Raw genomic sequence first — 10,812 nt, 5'->3', positions numbered from 1 at the left:
CGAGTAGCGTCTAAATCTCAGTTTAAGCAAAAAAATAACCTTGTGAATAGCAATTCTTCCTAGATTCATGAGGGTAGCCATTTTTAATGATGTCACAAATCTCCCATGGTTCTCCTCCCCCCCCCCCCCCCTCCCCCCCCCCAACTTTATGATTTTTCCACAACAAAAACATTGGTATGAGTATATAAGTGTCAAAAGAGGAAAATAAACTCGAACAAAAATAACATGTGTATACACACACTGAAGACTCAAACCAATCAAGTTCAAATATTGTGCTTGCAGTACCACCACTTGGACATCTGATAGAGGAGGGAAAAAAAGGAAAGGATCTTGATCAACACAGTTTATGCATTCTGGATTTCCAGCCAGCAGTCGGAGGGAGACAATGGAAGATCAGGCGAAAGGCAGACTCCTAATATGTGTTATGAATCGCGACCGAGTTTCATCATATTTAGCCTCCAGTCTATGTACTGTATATTTAATTTATTCTCAGTGTAATTCCAGCATTACCTCTCTGACCCAGTGAATATACGTAGGAGGATTCTTTCCCTTCCAGTTCAGCAGTATCAGATGCCAGGCATGCAGTGATGATTAAGTGGTTGTATTTTTTTGAAGGCAAGACCCCCTCAAACTCATCCCCAACTATACTGAACATCGCTGTTAAAGGGTCAGAGTGTCAGGTTGCAGTGCTTTGCCGGGTATCGCCGAAAGTGATTGAAAGACTGAAGACCAAAAATTATGGTAGGTTGGAAAACAATGTAATTGACACAATTTGGATCGTCAGTCACTGGAAGAATGTAATCTATGGACAATTTTAAATTGGATCAGGTTATGTCTAATACAAATAGAAGAAGTGATAATTTTGGGGTGTTTCTAAAAATGTAAGAAAAAAATATTCTCTTTTGTGAATCAGATGTTAAATTCTTGCCTTGTTATTAATGCAGTATTAAAAGTAAAAAAAAAAATGAGTTTATTAATTCAAAGATTCTAATTTGGGCAAGTTGTTTATTTCTTTTATTCGTAAGTTCTGATTTGAAGCTACTGCTAGTTTGTGTTTCATGAGGTGGCGAGCGTTCACGCTGATACCTGAGTTTGGGTCTCAGTGTTGTGTTGTGTCCACTACTCCTAAGTAATTTATTTAAAAAAAAAACAAACAAACACAACAAATCAGTATTTCCCTTGATCGGGTTGGAGCTTCTTGTGGACCAGTTTTGGCCTCCAGGCCTTATGTTGGACACCCCTGCTGTAGATGAAGACTTGACCCTCCTGCTCGACGCTGCAGAAGGAGACACCGACTCCTTTCTTATTGGCTTTTGAAGAGGCTCTCAGGAGGAATCTGGATCAGAGGACCTGACAGCCCGTCTTCTGTGAATTCTACACTTTTTGTGATCGTCACTCCAGCAGCTTCGAAAGAGACGGCAAAGAACAGTTTCAGTCATTTCAAACCAATAAACAGTGTTTTCTGTGGGACCGTAGTGCTCCTCGGTGGAGACGGCTCTTGAGGTTTTTTTTCCTGACTCCTAGCATTTTTCAGATACTTTTTTTTTTTATTTTATCCTTCTGAGGATGTTCTGTGACGCATGAAATGCTTTGATGTTGGATCGAGGATCCGCCCTTCTGCTTCTGTACTGTAGATGCTGACCGACATTTTCTACAGTTTCTTTTTTTTTTTTTTTCCCCTCAGAAGGAAGTTATTCCTCTACCGTAAAAAACAAAAAACCATGAAATCCAAACTGCTGTGAGACTCCCGTAGTTTAAAGTGGGCTTCATAAAAACTGTCAGTGCTTTACTTGCTTTGGATGATGCACAGTAATGAGACCCACTAGCCTGAGGACATAAAGACTACAAACAGCCCATAATGCCGCACTCACACACAGGTATTATTCCCATTCAGGGGGAACATCTGCTGGTGTGAATACAAGCCACGCAGACAGGCGGCTCTTCAGAGACTACTTCCCAAAGAAAAATGTTTTGCTATTTTTTTATTTTATTGTATAATTTATTTGTAATTATTATTAAGCATGGAACAGATGCAGCGGAACTGTCTAAAAGCATTCATGTGTGAACTGAAATGACATATTTGTCACATGCGCTGGTGTTAATGTTTCCCAATCTGAAAGGATTTGATGGAAGTGTTGCTGTTATGAAGCTGTCCAAACACCTCCAGCTGTAATACTAGCTGTGATTGCATCCTCCATCACATGCATTAGTTGTTTGGGCCTCATATTGTTTCCTTAGCTGCAGCTTCGACCCCCCCGACCCGCTTCTTTTTGAATATTGGCTGATATCTATTCCTCTTCATATCTGCGTCCTCAGGTGCCACCTGGACTGCATCGGCGTGGTTAATGTGGCGCCGCGTCACAACAAAACGCATCAAAGACAAATGTGACCTTTTGAAATCAGAGCCTCCGCATTTCGCATCCCGGCCTGCGTGACGCCCGCGGCCGGAGGAGGAAATACTAACAGACACCCAAACTCCGAACGTGAGAGGAAGAAGCAGCTGTCACCATGGAGGCAGACAGCTGCTGCTCACCCCTGGATGCAAACATTAAAAAAATAATGAAGACAAGTCACAAAAATTGGGAATTCACCTGAGCAGAACTCATCAAATATTAAATCCACTCTGTAAAGCAAAGCAAAGGTTAACTTGTTTTATATAAAATTATAGTAAAACACTCAGGCTGTAATAGATTTAGTAGAAATGTAGCTTTATCCTCCATCCTCACGCTTGCTTGCATCCGTTTTTGGGGGAGTTGTACAGTATTCCAGGTCACTGCTATTGCAGATTGTCAAAATCTTTTATTATCAACCTACATTCCTCTTGAATATGCCAGGGAAGGGGTGTTGAACATTAGGTCTATGGACCAAAGCCGGGCTGCACAGATCTGTGGGTCGACTCGATTTCAGATCTTCCACATTTAAATCCAGGGTTTTGTGGGCATCGCTCCTTCACGTCATTTTACTACTCAATAGATTAACCACAATGATTTATATTTTTTACACAGTATTGCATACTCTTTCTGAGTACAACTACGCTCAATTGAATGATTGTCAGTGTTTCAGTTGTATTTTCATGTGGGCAAAGCACTTCTAATGTCCCTCCAACACGAAGCGCGTCGGCCAACACATTTGTTGAGTGAAGAGCCACTCAACTCGCAATCATCCTTTACACACACTTTGTACACGTGTGTGATTTCATTAGAGCGCATGGAAGAACTGGCACACATTTTATGCAACACATAGGTCCGCCATTAATAACCCGTGTGACTAACATATCCTAAAGCCCATACAGAAGTCCAACCACTGTGGAGTCAGGAGCCTCCAAAAACCTGATTTAAAAACACAGAAGCCGTCGAATCCAAATATGAAGCCTTTCGACTTAAATAGCCGATACAGTGGATGCTGCTCTCATCAAATAATTACCATTAAAACGAATCCAAGCATCCTGTTAAGAGTTTCTCTTGAAAGAAATGTGCTCCAGGGTGTGATGCAGCTTGCCATCTATTTAATCATGATTTATCAAACCACTGCACTTTTTCACAGTCTTCTGACTACAAGAGTTTCACAACCCAAAAAAAAAAAAAAAAAAAAAACCTAAAGTAATGCATTTTTCCACAACGTAATTCTCAGTTTTAACCACATAATTGGCATTCTGTTTCATACACAGCGGACTGCATTAAATTCCGAGAGTTGTGTCAGCAAAAGAGGTGCTTTATTAAAACGTTGACTGTCTTTGGCTTTTTCCTCATGATGCTGCCGTTTCAGACATCTCTCCTCGGCGTGGTGGGGATTGTGTTGTAACTCGCCGTTTGTCCAGACGGGCGTGCGGCACTGTGCGTTTGGCTTTAAACTGACCGAGGGAGTGAGTTTGGACCTTTAGACCTCACTGATATCGCTGAGTGCTGCCTGGGGGCATCAGACGGTGTATGATAGGAGCCAGATGGGGCGCTGACATTTAGCTAACAAAGAGCCTGGTAACATAACCCCTGTGGGGTTGTAGGGGAGTCGATCGTAAGCCATGTTGCTGTGTATCAGATGAGCTGCTGACATTTTTTTTTTCGTCTAGTTTTTTTTTTAAACTGATCACTCCCACAGTCGTACCTGCTTTCTCACCGTGAACTATAAAAAGTCAGCTCCACATTCACTTCATTCTCAATGCATTTTAAATGCACCACAGGAATGAACTGAGAACTGAGGTGAGAGACATTTTCACTCAGCTTTCATTACACTTTCACTGGCATTTTTGCTTTGGTATGAGTGTAAATATGCATTTCGACGTGAAGATAAAGTAATAAATCATTATTTAAGTAAGTGTTGGTAAATAAAAGGCAACACAAAGCTACAATAGGACTGTTTTGTTTAGCATTTAGTGTAGATGGCCACAAATCAATGACACCTGTGGAAATAAAAGGAGAAATTTAGCACCTCTTACGTTAGTTAATTATTCCCTATCATTATTGATATGTAAATGTGGGCTCAGCAGACTGCAAGGAAGAATGATATTAAAAATGAAATTGCAAAGGATGTGATAAAGATGTCAAAAAAAGCTTATCTAATATGGAGAATCTAGAATGCAAGGGATGGGGCCAAAGATCAATATTGGATGCTGGTGATCATCAGGCCCTCAGGCTGCGGCGCTTTTGGAAAATAAGCCTGAGCTCACAGAAGTCACTGTCTGGAAACAAATGCAGATTTAATCCAATGTGGCCACAGGTGGATGCGATCCAGGAGCACTCCGGTCTTTATTAAAGTAGAAGCAAAAACTCTTCAGTGGTCAGACTGATCAAAATACTGCAGTCTGGTTCGTCATCACTCCAGTCCAAATGTCAGAATAGTAAAGGGTTTTGGTTCAGTAGTTTTGGCAGCTTGCACATTTTAGGGCTCACCAGCAATGCTGAAAAGTATATTTGAGCTTTTAAATAACGCTTGTCGGCATCCAGGAAACATTTCTTTTCCAGGGAAGTTGACACGCTGCATTCATCTCAACAGCTCGGCCTTGCAGCAGAAAAGTCCCGGCCAGATTTTTCACCAGGGTAAAACGCTCAGAGAAAAGTGTTTGTCCCAACCTTTCTGAACGTAAGATCATACCTATAATGAAAGGAACCTGTTTTAAAGCCACTGAAAGAGTTTGTAATGCAAGCTTTTGGACTGGTGGAGGAAAAGGGTTTACCTGGAAGAGTTTGAACCAACTGTGAGGAAACGGTGCAAACCACAACCTCTTATCTGCAAATGAAATAACTTGAGAAAAACACAATTGTGAGACTTGAGGATGTAGTCACCAGACATTTGAGAAGAATAGCGGAAACTGAAGAAACACAGCCTGTGAAATTAATGTAGTTAAAATGAAATGTCTTTCCCTAAGATTTTCCATTTGTGTTTTTGGGGATCAGACGTGCGATCTACTGATTAGACCTGTGACCCATTTTGGCGTCACGCCCAACTGGGCACGAAGAAGGTGTGTAGATGGTAAACGTGCGGAGAAGAAAACTCCATATGTTAAGAAGTAATTGAACCAGTAATTGCCTCATTTGCATGTAAATCGTTGCAGAAATAGATGGATTAACATATGAAAAGTACACCTATGTGCACGCATACGCACACACGTGCATGGCAATGCAATATCAAGGAATAAGTGCATCATCCCTCATTGTCCCATTACTTCCCCGTTTCCTCCTTAGGCATGTGCTGACACACACAGACTCTGTTCCACAGAGCAACAGCTGAATAATTTCCATTGACTTCCTGGTGCACTGGCCACCGGAGGCAAATTCATAAAAACAAAGATCTAAGACATTAATTCACATGATTTCATTAAAGATGTGTGATTGCATTAAGCCCATTTGTTACACAGTGCCAGTGGTGTGTGTATTGTATGTGTGTCGCGCTGTTGTGTAATTTGATTCAGGGGATTTCCAGGCTTATTTCGTCACTTAATTAACTGGAGAGGAGAATCACCAGTATGTCTTTTCTTTTCACTTCCATTTTTTTGTTTATCTCTGAGCCACAGAGGTGTGGAGTCATTCGGAGGTCTCCGGCGCGCCGCGATGATTAACGCCCGTCGACTTGTGTGGAATCTTTCATTCCAGCCGTGATTAGTAGATGGCAAAAATCCTCCTAATGAAGTCTTAGTTTGAAAACATGCACGTAACGTTTCGCGGTATCATGGTAACACTCCCATGTGAAAGTGCCTATTATGGCAGCAATTAAAGGTATTCCAGAGGTGTGTTCAAAGCCCACACAGTAAGGAAATCTGAATATTGTACCCAATGATATTTCCCATAATAACATCAACCTTCACAATTACCCCTGCCAAGTACTAATTACAAACAATTAGTCATAGAGACAGGTAGAGATATCACACTCTTTCATCAAGTATTAGTTTCAGCTGATTATGGGGAAGCAGCACATTGCATCCCGGCACATAACTCTCCCCACAGGCCTAATTGGGTCTTGGATGATTCCAGCGTTGTTTATTTAGCCCTGATTACACCTGGGATAAAGGCCTCAATTAAAGTCAGAGCTGTAATGATCTCGTCTTAAATGCCAGCCGTGTACCAGCGATGGCCTCCCGCAGAAAGGTCACCGGCGCTCGCAGCGGCGGCACATTGTGCAGCATCGTTGGTTTTTCAAAGATTTAACACAGCAGCATATGAGAGCAAGTGGCCTTGTTGAACACTAAACATCATAAATACTTAATCACAAACTTTTCTTTCCCAGAGTCATCAGGGAGGAAGACAACAAAGTTAGTCATTTAAAGGTACTAAAATGAGATATTTATTCTATCTGTGTTTATATCAGATTGCGCCCCAGGGCTACAACCATACCAAAGGCTGATTAACATGCTGACAACAACAGCTGAGGAGGTTTGTGTGTGTGTGGTGGAAGTGTGTACTTGAACGTCTCTCATTTGTTTCCCTTGTTTACCTGGAGGGCATCTCACTGGTGCACAGATATGAATTGCTCGCCATTGACAAATAATCCAATGCTGATTGCTGCATTAGCTCTGCTTTTCTCATTGATTGCTACGTCACCGCTTCTTTCAGGAAGAAAGACAAAGCTCCGCGTTGAATTATTAGCATTATTTTTTACCTGCTGAGGAGCAGAAATGGAGACGACAATGCGTTTGCCTCCGTGTTATTTCTGTGTGTGTCTGCCGGAGTGACAGGGTTCGAGTCAGCTGCACGACTTGCGACGCTGGCAGACGGGCCTGATTAGGCCACACAGGAAGTGCGCTTTTCATCTCCGATTTCTGCAGGTTGCATCAGTGCAGCTTGTCATTGACACATCCTCCCTTGCTTGGAAACACATGGGGCCTAAACCAACATTTCCCACCTGTCAAATTATTTCCTTTGTGTGGCGATAACATCATCGTCGAGCTGACAATACGCGCGCACCGCCGACCGTCAGCGTAACGACGCGCGACAACGGGAGCAGCTGCGACGCGGGATTCCTCGTCTTCTCCCACGTTACCAGTCGCTTCCGCAGAATCATGTCCTACTTCTAATTGTCATTAGAAGTGCAGAAAAACACTTCCTGCTACAGGATTCACCCCACATTCAACCTCCGTTTGCACTGGCAAGTATCTGCAGGCCACAGCAGATTCACTCATCAGCTTATTCTTTGTTAATGAGCGTCCAAGATTGTTTTTTTTTTTTTTTTAAATAATTATATTATGGTATCGCAAAAAGGACAAAAACATTGTCAAACACATTATTCTGCATGCATGTGTGTGTCTGACATGCTACCTTCACTATTTTTCAGTTTTTCTGCCATTTCCATTCTGTTTTTAAAGCGTTGCCGTGCAGGATATCAGCAGAGATCTCGCCTTACCATCATCTCACAAAGTCTGTGTTGTATCGTCACGATGTCCAAAACTAAATTACTTTTTACTCCCGACGGTCGTGGTGATGAAATTCTCGATTTTAAACTTTGTTTACTTGACAGTCGGCCGTTCCGAGAGATTAAAAGGCTCAGAAAGCAGTCCGAATCTTAGATTTTGAATGCTGCTGAAGGAGGAGGACCCTTTGCACTGTGCAGTATTGTAAATGCTTTAATTTCACATCTCAGCACCGTCTATTCAGACTCAACATATTCAGTTGAATTCCTCAAGCTTTTTACCTTCAGCAAAGTAACGTGGAAGCATGACTTCGAGGTCATTTTCATGATAAGCTGTGTTATTATCTCAGATGGGACAGGAGCCGACGCCTCCTCCTGGAAAACTCTTAAATATGCACATTGGGTTCACACCAGTAGCAGCAGCAGAAATTCATTCCTGCAGGTCAAACAGTTGAGTTCATGTGGCTGAAAATTCCTCTCGTAGAGTAATTATGTGTTGTTGTTTTGTTCCCCCAGTGGTGCCTAAATGTTACCTTGTTTGACTTTTCTCCTTTTTGACGGATAATAGCATATTAATGGTTGTATTAAAATAGTCTGTCATTGTGTAAAACCAAACTGTTACAGAAAGCCCTAATATGATTTGACATGTAAATCTCCGCCTGCCAACTAAAATGCGTCATTATGCATTCAGGCATCACCCTCAAACTTCAGCCTTTATTTTGCCGTGTTTATTTTCTGGCAGGCTTCCTCCAGTCCCGGGTTGTAAACCCCACCCATCTGTTACTTTAAGGAAAAATACGACAAATGCAAGGAATATTTTGCAAACACCATTTAACCCAGATCTGAATCTCATTTCCTTTGCGGTGCAACACAGATGATTTGGTTTGTGTGTTGGTGGAAGAAACAGCAAAGCACATTCCATCCAGATTGAAATATTTGTCATTGTGCTCTCACTCTCGTGGCCATCCCTCGCTCTCTTTTCTTGCCCCCCCCCCTCCCCACTTCTGCTTCTGACAAATGTGTGCTGTTCTCCGACTCCACAAGCAGCATGTTGTGACTCACTGAGTTTAGATTTATTCCTTCCATTACCTCTCGCCCTTAGTGTCTTAAATGCGGGACGTTCAAGTTTGCACCGCGTTCGTATTATTACATATTACACACCCAAAACACAAAAAAAACGGTGTTTGTCGGTGGATGCGTTTTCCCCTCCTCCCTCTCTGAGCCTCTCCCGTCGTCAGGATCTGCGACTCGGATTCCCCGCTAATGCATTTGCCCCTTTGCATATATAGAGCTGATTCTCTCCGCTGTGCCGACTGAGGCTTTTAAATGTGACAGGTATCAGTGTCGAGATCAGCTCATCTGAGGGCGCGGCGCCGCTCGCTTCTTTCTGCTAATTCTGTTAAGCCACTGGGACTCCTAATAAGGAACAACAGCGCCTTGATGTTTGGCCCTCTGGCGTGCCAGGCTGATTTGTGGGCGGCGTGGAGACGCGCACGCATTTCAGTGCACACTTACACACACGGTTAGCAAACGCGCATTTCCACTGGCTGTGACACAAACACACACGAACACACTCACTCACACTCGTACACAGCCACAGGCGGAGAAAGAGGCGCAGAGATGCTGGAGCATTCATAACAGGCTCACAACAGAAATAGGCCCTATAATTTACCTGTGCTAAATGCAGCTGTTTAGTAAGTGCCAAAGCGACCAGCATCCTCCTCTCCTCTGCTCTTACTCCTCCTCATCCTCGCCCCTCCTGCCCCAGATTGTAATTGTCTCCTGAAAGCGCACACAGTAAATAAAGCTAATGCAATATTTTCTCCTGAGTTCATCTTGTGGTGTAGCGCCGTGCTCGGCTTGCGGGGGGGGGGGGACTAAGTTTTTGAGATTGAACTTGGGGGCTGGTTAGATGAATAATGGCTTTTTTTTTTTTTTTCCGAAATACTTTTCAAGGTTAGAGTTGGATGAAAAGGACACACTCTCACATCTGAAGCCCATTTCTGCTGTGCGGAAAATATACGCAACCTAAATACAAATGAAATGTTTATTTCTGCGGAGACGCCGACAGCCTGGGATTCTCCGTGCGGCCGGGCGTCGCTCACCTCCGTCACCTGCCCCTTCTCAGCCGGCGTGACATCTCCTTCAGCGCTCCCTCCGCTCCTCTCTCTCTGCTAACCACGCGCTCCCTTACCTTGCCCTCATCTTTCTCTCATCCCTAAGTGCTGCTTTTCCCTCTCCGCCCTCCCAGTGAGCCTCCCACTGCTGTCTCTGTGGTGTAGTGGTGGTCACCATGGCAACTGTCAGGCGAATGCAGGGTGGCACATGGGGCTGCTTTTGGGGGCGGTCGGGGTGGCGGAGGTAAAGAGAGACTACAGTAGTATGTTGAAAGGGTTCGGCGATGACATGCAGAGGTTGCGTGAAATCAAATAGAGCTGAAACCTTTCTCCCACACACACACACACACGCACACACACTCGTAAATAAACACACAAATACTACTACATACAGTGTAAATGCATATAAAACTGCACTTGTTTGCCTCTCTCTGTCTCTCTCTCTCTCTCTCACACACACATAGACACACACACACACTCTCTCTCACACTCACTCTCACACTCTTACCAGGCACAAAGAAGCTCTCAGCACAAGAGCATTAGAGTTGAGAGGCTTACCATTGGAAATGGGGTTTTAAGACTACCTGTGGATTCCCATACAAAGAGAGTGAACTAATGTAAAATTGGCTTAGATGGAGAATAAAATGCAACATGCAATTTCACAAACTCAAATTGCATCGAGAAGTGAAAGCGAGTCGCCTTCGCTGGAAGAAAGTAGAGAGCATGGGAAGTGCCTATTACCTGTACCTGAGGTAAAACTCTGCTATTGTTTTATTTACCAATCTGCTGCAAACTTCGTCTTCTAATCTTTTTTCCTTCTCTTTTTTTTTTTTTTTCCACCTGTGGGCTTTAATCTCTC

The sequence above is a fragment of the Salarias fasciatus genome, chromosome 6 (assembly GCF_902148845.1).
Source record: "Salarias fasciatus chromosome 6, fSalaFa1.1, whole genome shotgun sequence".
Lineage (NCBI taxonomy): Eukaryota > Metazoa > Chordata > Actinopteri > Blenniiformes > Blenniidae > Salarias > Salarias fasciatus.
This window is presented reverse-complemented; position numbering follows the sequence as displayed.